The 11,387-nt window shown below is 52.4% G+C and overlaps 1 pseudogene; it reads left to right on the top strand.

Moving 5' to 3' along the window:
- The first annotated feature begins 244 nt into the window (after positions 1-244).
- On the top strand, positions 245-6,041 carry LOC116599990 (annotated as a pseudogene).
- The last annotated feature ends 5,346 nt before the right edge of the window (positions 6,042-11,387 follow it).

Below are 11,387 nucleotides of genomic sequence, written 5' to 3'. Positions count from 1 at the left end.
GCAAGAAGCTCCTAAAAACCTTAGAGTTTCCCAAGTGATAAGAACATCTTCTGTCACTTCTTAGGAGTCTCCAAAAGAACACACCTGAGTATGTGCTGCTGAGCGGACTCAGGGTGGGGGCCCGAGGTCTTGGAGCTTTCAGCCTCACCCCCCTACCCCTGGGAAGGGGAGGGGGTGCCTTAGAGGTCAGGTTCTATAGAGACTCTTGAACACCAGGACTTGATGAGGTCCCATGCTGGCGAACATGGGAGATTTGGGGGACGGTGATGTGCGCGCCGGCGCGGAAGCCCCACGCCCTTTCCCCGTACCTTGGTCCTTGCATCTCTTCTACCCCCTGCGCCTGAGTTCATGCTTCTATCAGCAACCATTCGTCTAGTGGGTGACACACTTCTGTGAGTTCTGTGGTGGCTCCAGCAAATCCGTCAAACCCAAGGAGGGGTTGTTGGAATCTTGGACGTCTCACTGGTCAGTCAGAAGCACAGGTGACACCAGCAGTCGTGGGGCCGGGGGTGTTCCTGCGGGACTGTGCCCTTCACCCGTGAGATCCCTTCACCTGCCGACACCAGGTGCGTCGTGTCGGAAGAGAGTCACGTTCACTGTGGGACATCCAGTCCGTGAGCGCTGAGAAATGAAGGATTTTGTGGTGTTAAAAAAACACACGTCGGAAGTACCTGTTCTGTCGGTGAATGATTGTCCGCGGTAATCTCTTACCATCCGTCGCGTTTCTGTGGGGTCTGTTGTAACGTCCCCTGCTTCGCTTCAGGTTTTCTTCGAGTCTAAGTTACTCTAGCCCAAGTTTCATCAACTCTCTTTTTTATCTTTTCAAAAACCTCCTTCACCCGCACTGCTGTTTTCGGCTACTCTTCTACAGTCTCCTGCCCTTCCTCGCCCTGAGCTGCGTCATTTCCTCCATTCCACCAACCTGGAGCTTAGTTTGTCTTTTTGGCCCCAGTTCCCTAAGATGTAAGAGCAGTTGTTTAGTTGACATCTTTCTTGTTTCTTCGTCTAGGTGTTTGTCACATAACCCCCTGCCTTGGTCCGTTGGGCTCCTACGGCAAAATATCACAGACTGGGAGACTCATGAGCTACAGAATTTATTTCTTATATGGTGGGGCTGGGGAGCCCAAGGTCATGGTGCTGGCAGACTCAGTGTGGTAGCTGCCGAGGGCCCACCTCTTGGATCATAGGTGATGCCTTTCCCTGTGTCCTCATGGGGTACAAGGGGCTGGGGGGCTCCGCGGGGTCTCTTATAAGAACACGAATCCCACTCAGGAGGCTTCTCTCTGATAACCTGAGCATCTCCCCAAAGTCCCACCTCTTAGCACCAACATCTTCAGGAGTTAAGTTTTTTTTTTTAATTTTATTTTATTTTTCAGTGTTCTGAGATTAATTGTTTATGCCCCACACCCAGTGCGTCATGCGATCCGTGCCCCCCAACACCCACCACCAGGCTCACCCACCCCACCCACCCCCACCCTCCAAAACCCTCAGTTTGTTTCTCAGAGTCCATAGTCTCACATGGTTTGTCTCCCCTCTGATTTCCCCCAACTGGAGGAGATTAGGCTGAATGAAATAAGTCAAGCAGAGAGAGTTAATTATCATAGGGTCTCACGTACTTGCGGAGCATAAGGAATAACATGGAGGACATTGGGAGAAGGAGGTAAGGTTTTAATAAGAATTCTGAGAGGACACAAGCATTGAAATGGTAGCAACTTACCTCCTTTGCTGCAACCTGTATGTTTTGGTACGACGTGCTTCCATTTTCTTTTGTTTCAAGATGTTTTTGGATGCCCCTTTTGATTTCTTCCTGGACTCATTGGTGGTTCAGGGCTATGTTGCTTACTTTCCACTTCTGTGAAGGTTTCCATTTTCCATTTTCTTCCTGTTACTGTTCTCCGGTTTCCTGACGTTACTGTCAGAGAGAACACTTGATACAACTTCAGTCCTCCTAAGTTCAGGGTTTGTTTTGTGACCCAACAAACGATCTGTTCTGAAGACCGCCCCATGTTGCTTGAGAAGAATGTGTGTTTGGTGCCCTGTACACCAAACTTTAAAATATAGTTCAAACCCAATGTCTCCTCACTGATTTTCTGTATGAGCGATCTGTTTGTTGATGAAAGGGGGCACTGAAGTTCCCTACTGTTATTGTGTCTATTACTACTTTCGGATCTGTTGGTATTTGCTATATTTAGGTGCTCTGATGCTGGGTGGGTAAATACTCATAATTGTTACATCCTCTCTGTCATTAATAATGCCCTTCCTTGTCTCTTGTTACCATTTTGCCTTGAGTCTGTTTTCCCTGGTGGCAGTACAGCTGCCCCCACTGTCTTTTATTTCCCATTTGCAGGAGATCTTTCTCCATCCCTTACTGTCAGCCTCGGTGTGACCTTGAAGCTGAAGTGAGTCCCTTGTAGGCAGCATGGAATTGGGACTCCTTTTTTCCTTTAAACCCATCCACTCTACACCTTTTGAAGAGTTTAATCCATTTATATTTAAAGGAATTATGATAGATAAGAACTTACTATAGTTCTTGTCATCTTGTCAATTATTTCCAGACTGTTTTGTAGTTCCTTTGTTTTTTTCTTGCTGTCTTCCTTTGGGATTTGGTAATATTCTGTAATGATATACTTTGAACCTGTCTGTCTTTTGTATACCCACCATAATGTTTTTTGTGTGTGGTTACCATGAGGCTTACATAAAACGCCTTATAGCTGTGATACTATGCATTTTGTATATTGTTTGTATTATTATCTGTGCATCACTCTGTGCTTATAGATTTAAGCATACTTGATGTGTATCAGTCCATTAAAAAAATATTTATTTATTTATTGATTTTAGAGAGAGCGCACGCACAGGGGCAGGGGGGTGGAGAAGGGAGTCCCAAACAGACTCCTTGCTCAGCACATGGTCCAACTCAGGACTCCATCTCGTGTTGCCGAGATCATGAGCTGAGCTGAGCTGAGAGGCGGACACCTAACTGGCTAAGTCACCAGGTGCCTCTGTTTCAGTCCATTTAAACATTGGTGTAAACATTACCCCAAACTTACCTCCTGGAGACCTCTTTGAACTTGATGCCCTGCTTCTTCCAACATGACCTGAGGAGTCTTTGTCATCTCTTGGCTTTCTGGAGCACTGAGGTGTTCTATATTCACTTTACTCATTTCCAGTCCCATTTCTGCGGAGAACCCGGGTCCCACTTAGATACGAGGAGTGGTATTTAACAACAACAGGTTTGGCACAAGGAGTGCTCACAGCTACCAGGCTGGCCATTTTTCTAGGTCTTTCGGTGGAATAGGAAACCAGTTTTTTAAAGATAATATACATCATAACTTCACACTGGCATTTTAAATTCACATTTAGCACTACAGGGTTTTTACTCAACTTCATTAGTCCCACACCCACACTCACATTTCTGGTCCTGACCTAATTATACATTTGCTCTTCACCGAGACGGTCAGAGCTGTCTCAGGGTAAGAATATCGGTGTTACCCACCAACAAAATGTTTACCGGAAACGGCTTAAGATTTCTGTTTTTGTGTTTTTCTATGGTGAGGGCATATCACACCGGGAGATTACTGTGTTTTCAAGTGACTTGAAATAACTCATCTCTATTAATACTGCCTTTTAAGAATTTTGAAAGAATGTGGTTGGAGGCCTCAGAATAACAAGGGAGGCCTCACAGTATGATTTCCCAAGGTCCTCAGTCTGGGAAACAGCCACTGTTTTTCTTTTTCTTGACAATCCTTTATGTTTTACGCAGATTGGAACAGATAGGTTAAGGGCTGGGACACGGAAGCAGAAGCTGAAGTCCCTTCCTTCAGCCGGTGTGTGAGCTTCCTGTGGCAAGAGGCTGGTCTTACCACGGTCCTCCGATGTGGATGAGAATGGCAGTATCTGGTTCCCAGGCCCCAGCCACTTGACCAGGACGGAGGGATTCAGCTGTGCCTGTGGTTGCAGGAGGAGGAGGAAGGAGCCAGAGCCCTGCAAGAAGGGAGGGGACCGTCTGGAGCTCTGGGACTGTCCCACAGCTCTTAGGCCTCTATCGCCCTGGCCTTGGGGACTGTCCTCTTTCTAGCACATCAATGGCTGGAGAGGGTCCCGAGGATAGAAGAGAGACCGCAGAGGAGAGGGGAGGCCAGGGTGATCGCCAGCCGTACCCCGGGGGGGCACTAACGCCGCCACCAACAAATCCATCAGCCCCCAAGTGTGGAATAGAACAGAATGAGAACAGCAGCGACCTTCATGGTCGTCGTGACCAATGACAGGAAAGCACGAGCCATGGGTTTCAATCCGTGAACATATTTTTATTGATTGGAAACATACGATTTAAGATAAAGCAGTGTTTGACACGCAGAGCAGCTCCAAGTGTTTCTTTAACCACAACCTTGTTCCCAACACTAACAGCCTCCTAAAGTGGAGACAGGACATCACCTGGAGCATGGGCCTGTCGGTGGGCCAACCAGGACGGGGTCTGGGGAGGACGGAGATGCTTCCGGAAGGTGATGGGAAAGTCAGCAGAAAATGAACATTAAACAGGCTTCTCCCAAGGAACCGTTAACCAAATTTGTCTTCTTTCTAGAGGGCGATGGCCCTGGGGTGTGATTTGGAACTTAGCAATAAAGTACAGGTCACAGCTTGGGAAAACTGGACCAGCAGGAGTCACCTGAGGTCCTTAACAGAACCTCAGATCTTGCACTGGCAGCAGACGGGGACACAGCAGCTGGACTGGGAGCAGCAGGGCTTGCAGCAGCTGGACTGGCAGCAGCAGGGGACACAGCAGCTGGACTGGCAGCAGCAGGGGACACAGCAGCTGGACTGGGAGCAGCAGGGCTTGCAGCAGCTGGACTGGCAGCAGCAGGGGACACAGCAGCTGGACTGGCAGCAGCAGGGCTTGCAGCAGCTGGACTGGCAGCAGCAGGGGACACAGCAGCTGGACTGGGAGCAGCAGGGTTTGCAGCAGCAGGACTGGGAGCAGCAGGGTTTGCAGCAGCTGGACTGGCAGCAGGATGACCCACAGCCTGAAGAGCAGCAACAGGGTTTGCAGCAGCTGGACTGGGAGCAGCCACAGGAGCCACAGCCCCCCTTGCAACCCCCACAAGAGCCACAGCCCCCCTTGGAGCCCCCACACGAGCCACAGCCCCCCTTGGAGCCCCCACACGAGCCACAGCCACCCTTGCAACCCCCACAAGAGCCACAGCCCCCCTTGGAGCCCCCACAGGAGCCACAGCCACCCTTGCAACCCCCACAAGAGCCACAGCCCCCCTTGGAGCCCCCACATGAGCCACAACCCCCTTTGGAGCCCCCACAGGAGCCACAGCCCCCTTTGGAGCCCCCACAGGAGCCACAGCTAGAGCAGGAACAGGCTGGCACACAGCAGCACACGGGCTTGCAGCAGCACACGGGCACACAGCAGCCCCCACAGCTAGAGCCGCAGCCCCCACAGCCGGAGCCACAGCCCCCACAGCCGGAGCCACAGCCCCCGGAACAGCCACAGCAGCCCATGGTTCTGGTGGGTTGAGGGTGGATCAGGTCAGAGGAGCAGGTGCGGAGGACAGTGCTCAGGTGTGGGGCCTCCTGGGCCGGGAGCCCTTTATACACCTGCCCAGGGTCAGCTGAGATGCTGGACACACGGCCACTTCCTGGTTCCTGTTGTGCCACTCCCCCAGGGAAATCGTATTTGTTTGTTTGTTTTTAATCTGAAAATAACCTCAGTGCGGTCGTAGTTTTGCACTTTTCCTTCAGTCCACCGTTTCCCCTCATGTGCTCCCTGACAGACGGGAAAGCCGTCCGTCTGTGTGTCCGCGGACGGTGATGGGAGCAGGGCTCTTGGCTTGGAGGCCGGGCTCATCTCAGCGACCTGTACTGGTCTCCTGGGGCTCCAGAGCAGGCGGCCACAGGGGGACGGCTTGACAGCGGACGTTCCTGCTCCCGCAGTCTGGAGGCCGCAGGTCCTCGGCGGGGTCAGCAGGGTCGTGGGCTCCCTGAGGCTGCGGGAGGATCGCTGCTGCCTCTTCCGGCTCCTGGGCTGCCGGCATCCTTGACGTGCCCTGCGTCGTGCTGGAGCCTGAGCCCTCTTCACGTGGCCTTTCTCCCGTGCGTCTGCACCGCACCTCTCCTCTTTGCTCTCACGAGGACACCGGCCTTCAGTTAGGTCGTCGCCTTGTCCGGGACAACCTCAGCTTGGCTCCGCCTGCAAAGACCTGATGTCCCAATGAGAGCGGATTCTGAAGTTCCAGAAGGACACGGTTCGATCCCCTGCACCGTCTCATTACATTCCTGACGTCGCCCCTGGTGCTGCCCTGACCGTGAAAGCCCAGGGAGTGTCCACAGAAGGCACAGGGGATGGAGTCCAGGGAAATGCTCTGGACCGGTCAGTCCCGTCCTGTCGCCTCTGGGAAGAACAGGACTGAAGGTCAGGACAGGACCCAGGACTAGGAAACGACTCGGGATCAGGACAGAATTCAGAATCAGGATGGCACTCAGGGTCAGGACAGGACACAGGACTAGGATAGAACTCGGGATCAGGAAAGGACCCAGGGTCAGGATTGGGTTGAGAATTAGGAAAGGACTTAGGGTCAGGATGGGACCCAGAATCAAGATAAGACTCAGAATCAGAACACTACTCAGCAGTGCCTGAGTGGCCCAGTTGGTTAAGGTCTAACTCTTGGTTTTAGCTCAGATATGATCTCAGGGTCCTGACATCAAGCCCCACGTTGGGATCCCTGCTTAGTTCTGCTCCTCCTCAGCTCATTCTCTCTCTCCCTCCCTCTCTCTCTCAAATAGATAAATAAATAAATCTTTTTGGAAAAAAAAAAAAGAGCAGTACTCAGGGTCAGTGCAGGACTCAGGGTCAGTGCAGGACTCAGGATGGGGACAGGAGTCAGGATCAGGACAGAAGTTAGGACCAGGTTAAGTCTCAGTAATTAGAGCAAGACCCAGAATCAGAATAGGACTGAGGATCAGGATAGGACCCAGATAATGAGCTGGGGTCCCCTTCTGGACTTCTAGGACCCGGGGTGTCTGCACCCAGTTGGGCACACGCATTAGGAGAGGTTCCCAAAATGTCCCACTGAACTACCAACACAACAGTGGACCCTACCCTTTGTGATGGGAAACTCCTCAATGAACAACTTAAAAATTTTTTAAAAATTATTTGGCAGAGAGAGAGAGAGATTGAGAGAGGGAACACAAGCAGGGGGAGTGGGAGAGGGAGAAGCAGGCTTCGTGCTGAGCAGGGAGCCTGACGTGGGTCTTGATCCCAGGACCCTGGGATCACTACCTGAGGCAAAAGCAGAGGCTTAACCACTGAACCACCCAGATGCCCCAATAAACAGCTTTTATTTAATAGCATGCATCCCTGAAATAGGTGAATTTCTGTAATATGCATATGATCTATCCAGTCATATATTGCATGTTAGCTAATTTTTTCACATTTTTGAAGCTGAAACACAAATAAAAGGTTTTAATATGCTTTTCTGTGATCCATGTTGGGGACCACACTTGTAGACCCATTCTTAAGTACTTGTGGTTCATATACTCCTCTTTAAAATTCAAATGAGGGTCTCCTTAGACAAGTCGATACATATGAACATAAACATAGAATTGTGTGTAAAATTTGTAAGAATTCCTATAGGACCTGATGTCCACCTGTGGTCTGTAGATCCGGTTGGGAACCCACTAGAACAGGAGGCTCTAAGTGAACCTAGATAGTTCCTGTGGGCTTCCCATGAAGCTTGAAGGATTGGTTGTGTGGGTTTTCTCACCTCTCCCAAAGTAAGAGGAAAGCAAAGGTGACGGGGCAATATGGTGTCAGGTGGTGAACGGCTAAGTGATTTATGTGACCGAGGAAAGGTCACCTGAAGACCGAGGACAGGGCTTCAGGTGAGAATACCAACAACGTAGTGGTTCCCTTGGAATGAACCGACGGTGTGTGAATCGGAGGAGAGGTCATAAAAGGCAGTGTGGTCCCTTTCACTACCCCTGCTGGGGGAAGCCAGATGCCATGTCACAGCCTACAGAGAGGCGCGGGTGGTGAAGAACCGAGGCCCATAGCCACGTGGGGCGCCATCTTGGAAATGGCTCTTCCAACCCCACTCAAGCCTTCGGATGACGCAGCCACCACCGATGCCTTGCTGAGAACCTCGGGAGAAATCCTGAGCCAGGACCACCCAGGAAAATTTAGAGCTTAAGAGAAAAGAATGGAAACAGGCAAGCATTCAAATAAAGGTGGCGAGAAAAAGCACAGGATGAAACTAAAATAATAAGAAAGAAGCAGAGGAAAAATAACGGTGAAGCAACAGGGGATGCTGCGTCTTTGGAAAAACGGAGGAGACAACTGTCTGAGAACCGGGCCACGGGAGAGGAAGCAAGATGCACACGAGCAAGACACAACCTGAGCAAAGTTAAATCATGGACACGTAGCAGATCTCACAAGAAAGGAATCTGGGGAGAAAATCTGCTGGAAATTTGAAATCTAGAAAAAACGGACACCTTTCCAAAATAAAATGAAATAGTAAAATTCACATGAAAAGACCTTGACAGCTTGAACCGACCAATCACCCTGAAAGTCAGTGAAATTTTCACCAGAAATCCTGAGCCCTGGAAAGCCCCAGACGCAGATGACTTTACCGATGAGGTCCCACAGCCCCCCTGCAAATGCTGGGGTGAGCTGGAAGGCAGCTGAGCACGCCCTCTCATGCCGCTTTTACCACTGTCATTTCAGAATCCGGCAAAGCACAGTAAGACAGAGGAAAATCGTCAGTCCGCTTCAGTGTGAATGGAACAGCACAATTTCTAAACCAAATACAGGAACGATCAGGTCGGTCCTTGAAAGCAGCCAGTCATAGTCCAGGAGGGCTTATTCTAAGAAGGCTAAGGTGATTCTCGCTCAGGAAATACGTCACCGTACTCCCTGCCTCGCGGCTCAAAGGAGAAAAGAATTCACACGATCAGCTCAGCAGGTGTGAAGAAAAGGGTCCATGAGCAACTTATGACTTTTCTGCCCAGAGGTGGAGAGACAGAAGAATCTCCCTTAAAAACTCGATCAAGTCTGTCTGTCCAATCCCCACAGCACCCCTGACGGTTACTGCAGAAAGTTCAGACACGTCCTTCTACATTTACGTGTGAGACCAAGATGTGGTCCGTCGTGACTGTGGGGAAAGAAAAGCGGACAATTGGCATGGGACACGTCCATCTCCAAAGAAAAGCAGCCAGAATGGATATTGAGAAAATCAGGGTAAGAGAGCTGAGCCAGGTCGCCGAACTCCTCCTGCTCAAAGCTCCCGGAACAACTGCTCTTGTCGCTCAAGTCACAAAAGTCGCAGAACTCCTACCACGAGGTAGGACACGAGAGGGACGTTTCCGCAAGGAGAACAGAAGGGCTGGCACCCGGGACACCCCAGCCCTGGCGTGAGCCCTCCCCTGACAGCAACGTGGCAATGGAAAGAAGAGTGTCCCCAAACTAACCTAAGTGCGATTCTAACAGTCCCGGAAGGTCACGGGAGAATTGTTCCTAACTCTTGAATTACGTGGGAGAATCAGGCTTCACGGATCACGAGGAAGGGAGAGCCCACCCATCACCTGGGGGATAAATCAGGGCAGGGCAGCGTTGGGGCGGGCCGGGAGAAGGGGGGATGGCGGGGGTTTGGGCCCTGACGGAGAGCGTCGCGAATCAGGGACAACAATTACAGGGGATCCCACGGCATCCCCTCCGTGTCGGGAGACCCTCTGAACGCTTGCTGCGCGGTGCTGGCTTGAGCCCGCCCGCAGACCTCAGAGGTGGGTCCCGGCACGGAGCCTCCGTCCAGGTGACCAGACCCAGTCACCCCTCGGCTCTCACCGGAGCCGGGGTCACGGAGGAGCCGTGAGCCCTGCTCACAGGGGCCGGTTCGTGGACAGGCCGGTTGCAAGCACGGATGGTGTCCAAAACGGGGAGAATAAACAGAACGAGGCATGTGCTTACGCGAGCAAACTGCATATCAGAGAAATCGCGGGCTGGACTGATGTAAAGAAACGCGGCTTAATTAAAAAAATGCAGGGCTCAGCAGGAGGAGGGGCCGCGTCCATCTGCAGCCGGCCTCCGGGCCGGTTTGAAAATAAGAACATGAACACGACCCTCCGTGTACTTCAGGAGGGACCCCCCCCCCCCGCGTGGGTATGTCTGAGCTGCGTGAGTGGGTTCTGTTTCAGAGGAAGGAAGAGACGTGCGGAAATCAAGAGGGGCTTCAGCCCCCCACCCCGTCGAGAGGCAGCGCGGCGGCGGCCAGCCGCGAACAAACAAGAGACGATGTTCAAAGGAGCTTGTGATCCCCGCCGACTCTAATCCCCGTGCTCACTGGGAAGATAGAGGGAGAGTCAGAACAGGGAAGAAAGGTCCTGTCATTCGTAACCCACACCCACGGATTACATGTCAGGCCTCTGCTGAGGCCGCCCCTGTGCCCGCGCCCCAGGCCGACCCCCCTCTGGGGCACTCGGCCGCCCGGGCTCATCCCTCCGCCCCCGGAGCCGGTCCCAGGCCGATGGCCTCCAGTTCTGGTGGATCAGGGCGCCCGGGGGTGCTGTGGGCTCGGGCATGTTTGGGGCTGCCTGCCTGTCCTCTCTCGCTGGGGTGGTGCTCTGTGGAGACACACACATCCCAGGGGAAAGCTTTGCTTTTATCAGGTGTTTGGAGATAGTGCTCCAGTGTGTTTGGGCTTGGGACGCTCCACGGGACGTCTGGGACCAGCCAGACGTCCGCACCCACCTCACCCCACGCCACAGAGGGCTGGGAATCTGCTGTTTTGGCAACATTTTCGGGGCTAATCTTTGGAATTCTGTAACTTGATAATCATATGTCTTAGTCGGCGGTGTTCTGCCTTCATTTTTCCCAGAACGTGTCACTCCTTTTTTTTTTTTTTTTTTTTTTTTAAGATTTATTTATTTACCTTATAGAAAGAGAGCGTGGGGAGGGGGAAGGAGAGATAGAATCCGAAGCAGACCCGAGGGGCTCGATCTCACGACCCCGAGATCGTGACCCGAGACGAAATCAAGAGTCTGATCCGTCGACCGAGCCGCCCGGGCGCCCCGGCACATCCCTCCTTCAGGCCGCCTGTATTTTTAGCCTGGTTCAGCTCCACTGAGCGAGGCCTGCACCACGTTTCAGGGGCCTCCGCTTCCGCCGGGCCCTGGCCCCGGGCTCCCACGCGCACCGGGGGTTCCCACGCCTTCCCTGGTGGCCGCTCTCCTGCTCCGAGCCATCCCGGGGGGCTGCGGGCCCTGCTTCCCTTGTGCCGTCCGCCGGGCTCCCTGGCGCCCGGCTCCTGCTCCCCTGCCTCTGCCCGGGCTTCCTTTTTCAGATTCTTAATGTATTTTCGATTCTTTATTTAAATTCAATGTAGTTACCATGTAGC

The sequence above is a fragment of the Mustela erminea genome, chromosome 9 (assembly GCF_009829155.1).
Source record: "Mustela erminea isolate mMusErm1 chromosome 9, mMusErm1.Pri, whole genome shotgun sequence".
Taxonomy (NCBI): Eukaryota; Metazoa; Chordata; class Mammalia; order Carnivora; family Mustelidae; genus Mustela; species Mustela erminea.
This window is presented reverse-complemented; position numbering and strand designations above follow the sequence as displayed.